Source organism: Saccopteryx bilineata, chromosome 1, assembly GCF_036850765.1.
Source record: "Saccopteryx bilineata isolate mSacBil1 chromosome 1, mSacBil1_pri_phased_curated, whole genome shotgun sequence".
Lineage (NCBI taxonomy): Eukaryota > Metazoa > Chordata > Mammalia > Chiroptera > Emballonuridae > Saccopteryx > Saccopteryx bilineata.
The window spans coordinates 116,990,895-117,004,697 of record NC_089490.1 but is presented as its reverse complement, the minus strand read 5'-3'; positions in this window follow the sequence as shown (position 1 = coordinate 117,004,697).

The following is a 13,803-nucleotide window of genomic DNA, read 5'->3' as shown; positions in this document are numbered from 1 at the left end:
ACTTTAATTTCAAACGTGGTTCAAAATTTTTCCTTTTATTCCCTCCCAGTGCAGGCTAGATTTATAGCCTTGATGATTCAAAATAGTTAACATAAAGTATAATGTAGCTCTGTGACAACTTCTCTCTCAACATTATTTTAGAAATAAACTCCTTTCTTATTAGTGAAAAGGAGGAGGAGCATAAGAAGGTAGCAGTCTCCCAACTTTATTCCACTACAGATACTTTGTTGAGAGCTTTATGAACTCATTTTTGTTCAGTGTGGTCTTGTCTGACATTTATAGCTTTTCTGCCTTATGTATGTGTTTTACTTGGATTCCTTGAAGTAATTGTCCCTGGTGATCTCCAAAGCTGAAGACCCCTGCAGATCTTTATTCTTCTTTGGACCTACCACTTGTTCTTTCCCCAAAACTTTCTCTGGGTTGAGCATCACATTCTTTGGCCCAACAATTATTCAGGCAGCACAGTGGCTTCTGACCTGCCACTAACATCTAAGCTTTTTGATGGTGTTTGTGGTATCTACCATAGATTTTTCCTTATACCTAAACGATTCAAAAGATTGCATGGAAGTTAGCTCTATCTTCTTTCTATATACATGGCATTGTCATTGTGATGGTTAATTTTATGTGTTACCTTGACTGGAATATGAGGTGCTTGAGTTAAACATTATTTCTGTGTGTGTTTGCAAGGATGTTTTCAGATGAAGAATCTTACTTATCCAACTTTATATTTTATCCCCCTAGATTTACCCAGCCCAGGATCAACCATTAGAAAACTCTCCTTACATGTGATAGTATATGTTAGCCAGCTGCTAACTCCTTTATGGATGTTTCTTATATTTCTTTAGCAAAGCCAGTACTTCTTCATTTAAATCATGCTCAGGTTTGACCCTCATTGTGAGTCTGGCAACCAGAGGGTCATTGAAAACAAATTCTGCTAAATGAAACATTATCTTTTAAGGCACCTGTCCCATTTTGCGTTCAAAGATTAGAGGGTCTCCATCTTCCAACAAGGGTGAGTAGGTAACTTCTGAAGACTCCAAAAGTTTAGGAGATTTGGGGTTCAAGATTTTTAGGGTATTTATCCAGATATCCCTATTTCATATATCAGAGTCCAACTTTTTTTTATAGCAATAGCCTCAATTTGACATCGGAGATTTTCCAAAGCTAATAATTTAGCCTTTTATGTCTACCTTACAATGAAATCCTGGGGTCAGACTTCTGTCTACGATTCATCTACAGGAGATTAATGGCTCTTTAAATGCTGCCAGGTACACTATCTGACTCACATTTAGCCTTAATTTATGATTAATCTTCCTAAACCTGTGATTTTCTTTATTCAAATAATCAATTTGACTCACATAGAGCAATTCAATTTCATAGGCTTTCTAATCACCCCCCATACCTAGCAATACCAGAGATTACACAAATTAGAGTGTCTCCTTTCACTGTATCTCACCAAATTTAACACAGTTAAAATTTTTAACAGTTGCACTTATATAACTCCACTTTCCACCAGTAATGAAATCATAATTCTCAGCTACATTGGGATGATTCAACTCCAGAATTCCATTGTTAGTATTTACTTCTTAAACTGATCCTGATACCAACTATCTTAGGTTAGATTCTTTTTTTGTTGTTGTTAATTTTTAATTAATTGTATTTTATTGTGTTAACATGAATTCAAGTGTCCCACTCAATAAACTCCCTCACCTCCACCCCTTTGTCCCTCATAGCCCTTCTCCCCCCTTTCCTTTCAGTTTTGCTGTCCTGTTGGCTGTATATACAATTTCACTAATCCCTTTACCTTTTCTGATTTCATCCGCTCATCCCCCTTCCCTCTGACAGCTCTCCCTCTGCTCCCTGTGACCCTGCCGATGCCTCTATTTTATTCCTGAGTTCACTATTTTCATTAGATTCCACATATAAGTAAGATAATATATTTGTCTTTCTCAGCCTGGCTTATTTCACTTAGCATAATAATCTCCAAGTTCAACCATGCCATGACAAAAGGTAAGATTTCCTTCTTTTTCACAGCCGCATAGTATTTCATTGTGTATATGTATCACTGCTTTTTAATCCACTCTTCCAGTGACAGACATTTGGGCTGTTTCCAGATCTTGGCTATTGTAAACAATGATGCAATGAACATGAGAATGCATATATTCTTTGAATCAGTGATTTGGTGTTCTTAGGATATATTCCTAAAAGTGGGATAGCTGATTCAAAAGGCAGTTCCATTTTTAATTTTTTGAGGAAACACTATACTGTTCTCTACAGTGGCTGCACCAGTCTGCATTCCCACCAGTAGTGCAGCAGGGTTCCCTTTTCTCCACACCCTCAGCACTTATTGTATGTTTATTTGTTAAGGAGCGCCATTCTGACAGATATGAGGTGGTATGTCATTGTGGTTTTAATTTGCATTTCTCTAATGATTAGTGACATTGAACATTTTTTCATATACCTATTGGCCATTTGTATGTCCTCTTTGGAGAAGTGTTTATTCAGTTCTTTTGCTCAATTTTTAATTGGATTATTTACCTTCCTGCTGTTGAGTTTTAGAAGTTCTTTATAAATTTTGGTTATTAACCCCTTATCAGATGTATTGATGAATATGTTCTCCCATTGTGTGGGTTGCCTTTTTATTTTGTTCATGGTATCTTTCACTGTGCAAAAGTTTCTTAGTTTGATATAGTGCCGTTTGTTTATTTTGTACTTTATTTCACTTGCCTGTGGAGATCAATCATCAAAAATATTGCTCTGAGAGATATCAGAGAGTTTACTGCCTATGTTTTCTTCCAAGAAGTTTATAGTTATAGTTTCATAACTCACACTTAAGTCTTCTATCTATTTTGAGTTTACTTTTGTGAATGGTATAAGTTGGTGGTCTAGTTTTTTTTTGTTTGTTTGTTTGGTTGGTTTTTTGCATATACCTGACCAATTTTTTCAACACCATTTACTAAGAGACTGTCTTTACCACAGTACGCTTTTACCTCCTTTGTCAAATATTAATTGACCATAAAGGCATGGGTTTATTTCTGGGTTCTCTGTTCTTTTCCATTGATCTATCTATATGTGAATTTTTATGCCAGTACCAAGCTGTTTTGATTACTATGGCCTTGTAGTATAACTTCATATCAGGAAGTGTGATACCTCTCATTTTATTCATTTTCAAGATTGCTGAGGCTATTCTTGTTCATTTTTGGTTCCATATAAATTTTTGGAATATTTGTTCTATAACTTTGAACTATGCTGAATTACATTGAATCTATAGATTGCTTTGGGTAATATAGACATTTTAATGATGTTTATTGTTCCTATCCATAAACATGGTGTATGCTTCCACTTGTTTGTATCTGCCTTAATTTCTTTTTTCAATGTCTTATAATTTTCTGAGTACAAGTCTTTTACCTTTTTGGTTAAATTTACTCCTAGACTCCTAGGTAGTTTTTTGTTTGTTTGTTTGTTTGTTTTTTGCAATAGTGAAGGAAATTATTTCCTTAATTTCTCTTTCAGAAATTTTATTGTAGGTATATAAAAATGCCACTGATTTCTGAATATTAATTTTATATCCTGCCATCTTGCCAAATTCATTTATCAGGTCCAATAGTTTTTTGACTGAGACTTTAGGGTTTTCTATGTACTGTATCATATCATCAGCAAATAATGATAGTTTTACTTATTTTCCAATTTGGATGCCTTTTATTTCTTCTTTTTGTCTCATTGCTGTGGCTAGAACTTCCAGAACTATGTGGAATAGGAGTGGTGAAAGAGGGCACTCCTGCCTTGTTCTGGGTCTCATGAGGATTGCTTTTAAGCTTTGCCCATTGAGTATAAGGTTGGCTGTGGGTTTGTCACAGATAGCCTTTATCGTGTTGAGATATGTTCCTTGTATTTCCACTTTGCTGAGAGTTTTGAAAATAAGTGGGTGCTGGGTTTTATCAAATGCTTTATCTGCATCTATTGATAAAATCATGTGATTTTTATCCTTTCACATTGATTGATTTGTGAATATTGTACCAGCCTGGCCTCCCCAGAATAAACCCCACTTGATCATGATGTATGACTTTTTAAATTTATTCCTGAATCTGGTCTGCTAATATTTTGTTGAGTATGTCAGCATCTGTGTTCATGAGGGACATTGGTCTATAGTTTTCTTTCTCTGTAGTGTCTTTACCTGGTTTTGGAATGAGGATAATGCTTGCCTCATAAAAGGAGCTTGGAAGTCTTCACTCCTCTTGAATTTTTTGAAATAGCTTGAGAAGAATAGGTGTTAGTTTTCTTTGTATATTTGGTAAAATTCATCAGTGAAGCGATTTGATCTGGGACATTTGTTTGTTAGGAGTTTATTGATAACTATTTCAATTTCATTCATTGTAATCAGTCTGTTTAGGTTTTCTGATTCTTCCACATTGATTCTTGGAAGATTGTATGTTTCTAGGTATTTGGCCATTTCACCTAACTTGTCCAATTTTTTGGCATATAGATTGTCATAGTATTTTCTTACAATTCTTTGTATTTCTGCAGTGTCAGCTGTTACTTCTACTTTTTTATTTCTAATTTTATTTATTTGAGTCCTCTCTCTTTTATCTTGATAAGTCTGGTTAAATGATTGTCAATCCTGTTTACCTTATCAAATAATCAGCTCTTGGTTTTATTGATCTTTTGTATTGTATTTTTAGCCTCTATGTCATTTATTTCCACTCTAATCTTTATTATTTCCTTCCATCTACTTCCTCTGGGCTTTATTTGTTTTTCTTTTTCTAGTTTTTTAAAATGCAAGGTTAAGTTGTTTATTTGAGCATTTTCTTGCTTCTTAAGTTATGCCTGTAATGCTATGAACTTCCCTCTCAGAAATGCTTTTGCTGTGTCCCCTAAATTTTGAGTTGTTGTATGTTCATTTTCATTTGTTTCAATGAAATATTTTATTTCTTCCTTGATCTCATTGTTATCCCATTCATTATTTAATAACATGCTATTTAGCTGCCAAGTGTTTGAATGTTTTTCAGGTTTTTTTATTGTAGTTGATTTCTAGTTTCATGTCATTGTGATCAGAGAAGATGCTTGAAATGATCTCAATCTTCTTAAATTTATTAAGACTTCATTTGTGTCCTAACATGTGATCTATCTTAGAGAATGTACAATTAGCACTTAAAAAGAATGTATGTTTTGCTTTTTTGGGGAGAAAAGTTCTGAAGATATCAATTAAATCCAGTTGATCTAGTGTGTTGTTTAAGGCTGCTGTTTCTTTATAAATTTTCTATCTGGAGGATATACTCATTGATGTTAGTGGGGTATTAAAATCCCTTACTACTATCATATTGCTGTTGATCTTGCACTTCATGTCCATCAAAAGCTGCTTTATATACTTAGGTGCTCCTATATTATATTCATAAATATTTACAATAGTTATATCCTCCTGTTGAACTACTCCCTTTATTATTATGTAGTGATAGTCTTTAGTTTATACCTTAGTATAGTCTTTGTTTTAAAGTCTATTTTGTCAGATATAAGTATTGCTATCTCAGCTTTTATTTTATTTACATTTGCTTGAAAAACTTTTTTTCATCCCTGCACTTTTAGTCTTTGTGTATCTTTTGTTTTGAGGTGGGTCTCTTGTAGACAACATATGTACATGTCCTGTTTTCTTATCCCTGCAGCTACCCTATGTCTTTTGATTGCAGCATTTAATCCATTTACATTTAAGGTTATTATTGACATGTACTTATTTATTGTCATTTTAGTCTTTAAATCTAGAATCCTCTTTTTCTAGATTTTCTTTTTCTTTGTTCTTTTTATGACAGGCTTCTTATCATTTCTTGCAGTACTGGTTTGGTTGTAATGAATCCCTTGAGAATTTTTGTGTTTTTTGTTTTGTTTTGTTTTGTTTTGTCTGGGAAGCTTTTTATTTCTCCTTCTAGTTCAAATGATAGCCTTACTGGATAAAAAAAGTCTTGGTTGTAGGTTTTTGTTTTTCATCACTTGGAATATTTATTGCCAATCCCTTGTGGCCTCAAGTATTTCTGTTGAGAAATCAGATGTCATCCTTATGGGGGCTCCTCTGTAGGTAATTTACTTCTTTTCTCTTGCAGCTTTTAGTATTCTTTCTTTGTCTCTTAACTTTGGCACTTTAATTATGATGTGTCCTGGTGTAGGCCTCCTTGGGTTCCCTTCAGTGGGACTCTCTGTGCTTCTTGTACTTGTGTGACTTTTTCCTTTATCAATTTAGGGCTGTTTTCAGCTATGATTTCTTCAAACAGGTTCTCTATATCTTCCTCATTCTCTTCTTCAGGAACCCATATGATGCGGATGTTGTTTCTCTTTATGTTTTCCCAGAGCTCTCTTAGAGTTTCCTCAGTTGTTTTGAGCCTCTTTTTTTATTCTGCTCTATTTTCATGCTTTTGTTTATCTTGTCCCCTGAATCACTGATTTGATCCTCTGCTTCATTCAGCCTTCTATTGATTCCTTCTAGTGCAGTCTTTGTTTCTGATATTGTATTTGTTATTTCTGACTAGTTCTTTTTTATGATTTTAATGTCCTTTATGATGCTTACTATCTCTTTATTTAAGTGTTCATTATGTCCATTCATTGTTGCTCTAAGATCTTTGAGCATCTGAAAAATCATAGTTTTAAACTCTGTATCTTGTATTTTGGTTACTTCCATCGCATTCAATTCTTTTTCTGAATATTTCTCTTGTTGATTCATTTATGTTACATTTCTCTGTCTTCTCATTTTTTGTGTACATTAGATAGCACTGTTAGACTTTGCCATTTTTGTGGTGTCTTTATGAAGAAGATGGGCTCCGTGATACTGACCTCCCAGGCCACCTGTGTTTCTTGTTCTAGGAACGCTTCTTGAAGGTACTATTTTTCCTTTTATTGTATGTGAGTATTACATGTAGTTGGTCCTTTTGTGGGTATGGCTATCCTGTCAGGCTGGCTGGCTCTAAGGGTGAACCTTGATCATGTGTACACTGTGCAAGGTCTGTCCTGTTGGGCATATTTATTCTCCACAGTATTTGGTGACTACTAGACTACACCTTTGAATGTACTGCTTGGGTAGTTAGCTGAGTCTAGGATTGGTGCTGTCTGCCACCCACTATCAGTTTTGTTGGCTCTAGATCTTCTTGGGTTAGCATCAGCTGTTGTTTATAACCTGGTATGGGTTAATATTCTGCAACTACTACACTTTTCACTGTTGTTGTCTTCATTTTCTGTGCCTGAGTGGTATGGGAGAGGCTATGTTTGTATACGGATGAACTTTTTCTTGCTTAGAGATGACGGCAACTCCATAAAGGCCCCAAGATCTGTAAGATTTGTCTCCAGTTTTCAGCTGCTCCTCCTCCTCTTGCAGCTGCCTGGTCTTCCCACAGAGTCTTTTGTAGTAAGACTGTAGAGTGGGCTCAGACTGGCCTCACCCAGCCAACCCCTCTATAGGTTGCATGCTTGGTGGGTTAGGGTAGCTGAGGCTGTGAATGCAAAGTTAATGAGACCCTCTATGTCAGCAGCTTATTGTGGGGAATGTGGCTCCTACTCCAGAGCTTAATCCCTCAGCCACTCCTGGGTAATCAAATTTTACTTCTCTCCAACAAAGTGAGCAACAGGTTCAGACTGAGTGTGGCTGACAGTGCCCTCTGTAGAAGTTCTTTCAGCTTTTGAGACCCTGGTCTCAGGGAGGAAGACTGAGAGAGTCCTCTCTTGGGGCTGACTGTGCCCCCCCCAAAGGTGGCTAAGCCCCTCAACCAGATCCAACCATAAAATCACAGGGACCCACACTTTAAATGTCCATATTCCAAGCCTCTCTCTCTTCCCCTTTTTTTTTTTAAAAATTTTTTATTTATTTATTTTTATTTATTCATTTTAGAGAGGAGAGGGAGAGACAGACAGAGAGAGAGAGACAGAGAGAGAGACAGAGAGAGAGAAGGGGGGAGGAGCTGGAAGCATCAACTCCCATATGTGCCTTGACCAGGCAAGCCCAGGGTTTTGAACCAGGGACCTCAGCATTTCCAGGTCGACGCTTTATCCACTGCGTCTCTTCCCCTTTTGAAATCTAGCCTAGCAGGACAGGTTATACAGTGCCCAGGTCAGCTGACTGTGAATCTCCACCCTATCCAATGCATAGAAGCTGCTGTGCTGGTGCTGCTTACAGAGTGTGAAATTCATCTCAGCTGGGCCAGCTGTGAGGAGCCTTTCTTTAGGATACCACTGTAGCAAGGGTTGTTAGGTCCTGAGCCAATGTTCTTTGTAGCTGGACCCTGGATGTGCCAGTTCTGGGTCTCCCTGGCAGAAATTTGGTGCAGACTAGTGGGAGACACTGCCTGTGACTGGCCTTTAGCAACTTTCTTGGAGCTACAACAATCCAGAGTTTGTGGTTCCTCTGCTGGGCCCAGGTGCTCATAGAAATACCATCTTGCACACCTAGACATTTTTTACTTACAGTGGGCCTGGGTGAAGGTGTGCTTAAAAGACCTAAGTTACCTGAGTCCTGCCTATTGCAGCCTTTGTCTCCTGGCTGCTTGTTGGGCTCGACCACTGAAAAAGCCTCTGGTAGAGTTTAGAGCCTGTGACAATTCAAGCATTAGGAAGGGTTGTGGGTGTAGCTCCAGACCTCAGCCTCTAGTTTCAGTCTGTTTAGGCTGTTTTCACAGACCTCAGTAGGGTGTGGTCTTTGAGAACCAGAGGTGTGATCTTCCCACCCTCCAGACAGTTTCTACTGAGTATCCTATGAGGTGGAATTACCAGTCTTAGACTCAGGAGCATGTGGGGGAAAACTCCAGCCTCAACACCAGAAAACTAAGTCACTGATGTACCCTGCTTCTTGGCTTTTCAGAACTACTCCATCTCCATGACTAGGGCAGGAGAGACTCCTGAAGGTGGAGCAGTTGCCTTTCCCCAGGCTGATACTGCTCAGAGGGGATTGCTCCACCCAGGAAAGATGGCAACTGCAGTATTGAAGAATGACTCAGCACAAGGGTTCTGGTGGCCATCCCCCACAATGTCTCTCCCTGGGCCTCCAATTTACACCCTCCTCATGCAAAATGCAACTCTAGTCTTCTCAGCTCTCCCTCCACAGGAGCCCCAGGTAAGTGGCGTGAATGAGATTTTTTGCACTGGTCTTTTAAGATGGAGCCTGCATCTCAGAAAGCTCATTATCTTTCTTGCAGACAGAAACCTTGCTCTTTTCACTTTCAAATGCTGTCTGGGTGCCTCTTCTAGGTTCTGGGGCTCTAGGCTGGGGCTCCCTGCCTGGGACTGAGCACCCACACCTCTCAGGATGACCCTCCTCACAGTGAGAGTTCATCTGAACCCTCTGCCATTGCTCACTCATGGGAGCAAGGCAGCCCTTTCTGCATCTTCACCCTTCCTACCAGTCTTTTTGTGCCTTCTTCTGTAATACTGGGTTATAGACTCTTCTTTGTTTAGTCCAAAGTTGGTTTTTCAAGACAAATGTTCTTAAATTAAGTTGTAATCCAAGTTGTTCCTGGGAGGTAGTAGTTGGATCATCCACCTACTCTGTTGCCATGTTGGAATTTCTTTTCTTTTCTTCTTTCAATATTATTTATGATTTTAGTGTCATAGTTGAGATTTTTTTTGCCTTTGTATTTTAACATTTTTCCCATGATGTATCTGTGTATTAATCACAGTGTTTATCCTACTTGTTTTTTTTTTATCTTCTTGGATATGTAGATTAATATTTCATTATATTGAAAAGTTTCAGCCATTATTTCTTCAATATATATTTTTCTTAATTTATCCTCTCTCCTTCTGGTACTTCTATTATGTACATTTGCATGGTTAGTTATGACTCATATTTATTTGATGTTTGGTTTTATTTTTTTCATTCTTTATTTTTAACCTTAAGAATGTTTAATCTCTATTAATATATACACAAGTTTATCTAGTTCTTTCTTTGGCAGTTCAAGTCTGTGGCTCAGCATCTCTAATGAGTTTTTTACCATGGTTATTCAAGTTTTCAACACCATAATTTTCATTCCTTGTTTCTATGATTTTCTATGACTATTTATTTTTTTATCAATTTTTATAAGATATTATCATCATATCTTTTTACTTTTTGGATATAGTTTCTTTAGTTCTGTGGACACGCTTATAACTGTTTTGTCTCGGTCTACTTCTGACTATCAATGACAATCCTATTGCCTGCTTTTTTTTTCCTCTATAAAGATCACACTTTACTATTTTCTTGAATGTCTTGTACTTATTTTCATGATGGACACTTTAGATGTTATATTGTAGCAATACGAAATACTAATCATTTCTATCTCCCATCATCCATGTCCTGTTGTTGTTTGTTTTTATTTATTAATTGATAGACAGTAGTAGTAATGTCTATTTCCCCTAAAATCTGGAAAGGCACAGCCTTGGGCATGTGCACAGTCTCCCTATGAGGATAGTGCATTTACCAAGGCCCTCTTTGGCTGCCTCTTTCTGTGATCTCTTCATAAAGCTGTATGCTTTTGTTGGTATTACACAAAGCTACTAGTCCTTACTACTGTAAGCTGATTGCTCTACAGTTTTCAACAATATTCTAGGATATTTATTGCTTCTGTCTTTTCCAATTAAATTCAGACCTCTTTTCAAATGTTGTCTTTGCACAAAGTCTTTGAGGATTGTTCTCATTTCATGACAGTTCTATTTAGCATTATTTTCCCTTGAGTTGTCCTTTAAATAACCAGATGATCTATAGTTTTGCATGTTGCTCTCATAAAGTTACTATATATCTCTTAATTGCTTGACACCAAGACCTCCATTGTTTTCAAGAGTACCCTTAAGTTTGAACTTATTGTCACTCTCTTTTCAAATAAAATCCATTCTTTTGAGAGAGCAATAGGGCTCTGTTTTCTATGGTCTACCTCTCACCACTGGAGAAAATTTTGTGCCATTTTTCCAGAGCTGTCGACATGCACCATGGCATACTTCTTTCAGATAAGCATGCCTGATTTATGAGCCAGGTGTCGAAAGAACAGTGCCCTTTGTTGTTCTTTGTTTTGTTTTGTTTTCCAAGTATGGAACATTCACTCCAAGATCAAGCTGGAGGGAGAGAAATTAGGAATCCATATTTGACACCCACATTGCCAGAGATAGAGATGCTAGTCTATAAATGGAGCTAAGTGAAGGAAGAGATTTCACAGCTCTTAGCCACTCTTTTTTTTTTAATTTATTCATTTTAGAGAGGAGAAGGAGAAACAGAGAGAGAGGAGAGAGACAGAGAGAGAGAAGGGAGGGAGGAGCTGGAAGCATCAACTCCCATATGTGCCTTGACCAGGCAAGCCCAGGGTTTCGAACTGGCGACCTCAGCATTTCCAGGTCGACGCTTTATCCACTGTGCCACCACAGGTCAGGCTCCTAACCACTCTTGGCTACAAAAAATCTTCTGTAATGTGGAGCTGAGTGGGGTGAGAAATGTTCTCAAACTTCCCCTTCTGAGGAGATACTGCAGGACTACACTGAGAGTTGGATGATAGAGAGCCCTGTGTTCTTACAGTCTCCCAGATTAGAGTTTCTGATACACTGAGCTGGAGTAAGGGGAGAGCATAAGTTGTGACTAAAGTGCCATGTTATCTTCCTGCTACTACTGAGATTTAGTAGATTTTATTATATAAGTATTTTCTCATTTGCTATGTATCCTAAAGATAACATCAGAAACTTTAAATGACTGGTACTTTCTTTTTTAAATTTTCACTAATTATGATCTCACTGAGTAGAAGGTCCAAGGAGTTCATCACACCACCACTCCCCATTCAGAAGCGTTTACTTCTGAATTTCAACCTGTTTCTGTATTGTAATTTTTAGTTTCTTGCCCAAATTAAATATATATATATATTTTAACATGTTAAGAATGTTTATTTTGAATTATATGTCAGAATTACATTAACTTACATTGTTCTGTTTTTATATGTTTTTTTAGTCTTTTATGTAATTAAAAAGAAGATTTTATTTTTAGAGTTTTAAGTTTACAACAAACTTGATAAGAGTTTCCAGAGTTTTTCCATATATCCCTGCTTTCACAGATCCATGGTCTTTTCTAGTACCAATATCACTCACCAGATGGCACATTTTTCTTTCTTTTACCAGGCGTCCCCAAACTACAGCCCGCAGGCCGCATGTGGCCCCCTGAGGCCATTTATCCAGCCCCCCGCCACACTTCTAGAAGGGGCATCTCTTTCATTGATGGTCAGTGAGAGGAGCACTGTATGTCCTCTTTATCATTATGAAATGTCTATCTTTGACTGCTGGTGGGAATGCAAATTAGTACAACCATTATGGAAAAAAAGATGGTGGTTTCTCAAAAAATTAAGAATAAAATTGCCATATGACCTAGCAACCCCTCTACTGAGTATCTCACAAAATTTAAAAAAACATTGGTACTTAAAAACACATATACCCCCATGTTCATCACAGCATTATTTATAGTGGCCAAGACATGAAAACAACCAAAGTATATAGAGGATTGGATAAAGAAGATGTAGTACATATATACAATGGAATACTATTCAGGCATAAGAAATGATAACATAGTGACATTACAACAACATGGATGGACCTTGAGAACATTACACTGAGTAAAATAAATTAGAAAAAGCTAAGAATTATATGACTTCATAGATAAGTGGTGTATAAAACTGAGACTCATGGACATAGATAAAAGTGAAGTGGTTATCAAGGTGAAAGAGAAGTGAGGGAGAGGTTAGGGAAAGGGATGGGGGAAGGGTGTAAAGAGAATGAAAAATGATTTGACTTTGAGTGATGAGTGTACAACATAATTAACAGTTCAAATGCTATAGAAATGTTTACCAGAAATCTATGTAGTTTTATTGATCAATGTCACCATGTTAAAGTTAATTTTCTAAATATAATTTAAAAATTAAATAAAAAATAAATAAGTAAATAAAAATAAGCCAAGGTAAAATCTACATTGACACATCATAATCAAACCCCAATGTTTACCCTATATTTAACTCTTGCTATTGTATATTCTATGTTAAATATTGAAAAAAAAGTGCTCCATAATTTTTTATTTTTCTTTTTTTTATAAATAAATTTTTATTAATGTTAATGGGGTAACATCAATAAATCAGGGTACATATATTCAAAGAAAATATGTCTAGGTTATCTTGTCATTCAATTATGTTGCATACCCCTCGCCCAAAGTCAGATTGTCCTCTGTCACCCTCTATCTAGTTTTCTTTGTGCCCCTCCCCCTCTGCCTTCCCCTCTCTCTCCTTCCCTCCTGCGCCCCCCTTCCCCCCACCCCCGGTAACCATCACACACTTGTCCATGTCTCTTAGTCTCGTTTTTATGTCCCACCAATGTATGGAATCATGTAGTTCTTGGTTTTTTCTGATTTACTTATTTCACTCCGTATAATGTTATCAAGATCCCAACATTTTGTTGTAAATGATCTGATGTCATTATTTCTTATAGCTGAGTAGTATTCCATAGTGTATATGTGCCACATGTTCTTTATCCAGTCTTCTATTGAAGGGCTTTTGGGTTGTTTCCATGTCTTGGCCACTGTGAACAGTGCTGCAATAAACATGGGGCTACATGTGTCTTTACGTATCAATGTTTCTGAGTTTTGGGGGTATATACCCAGTAGAGGGGTTGCTGGGTCATAAGGTAGTTCTATTTTCAGTTTTTTGAGGAACCACCATACTTTCTTCCATAATGGTAGTACTATTTTACAGTCCCACCAACAGTGAATGAGGGTTCCTTTTTCTCCACAGACTCTCCAACATTTGCTACTACCTGTCTTGTTGATAATAGCTAATCTAACAGATGTGAAGT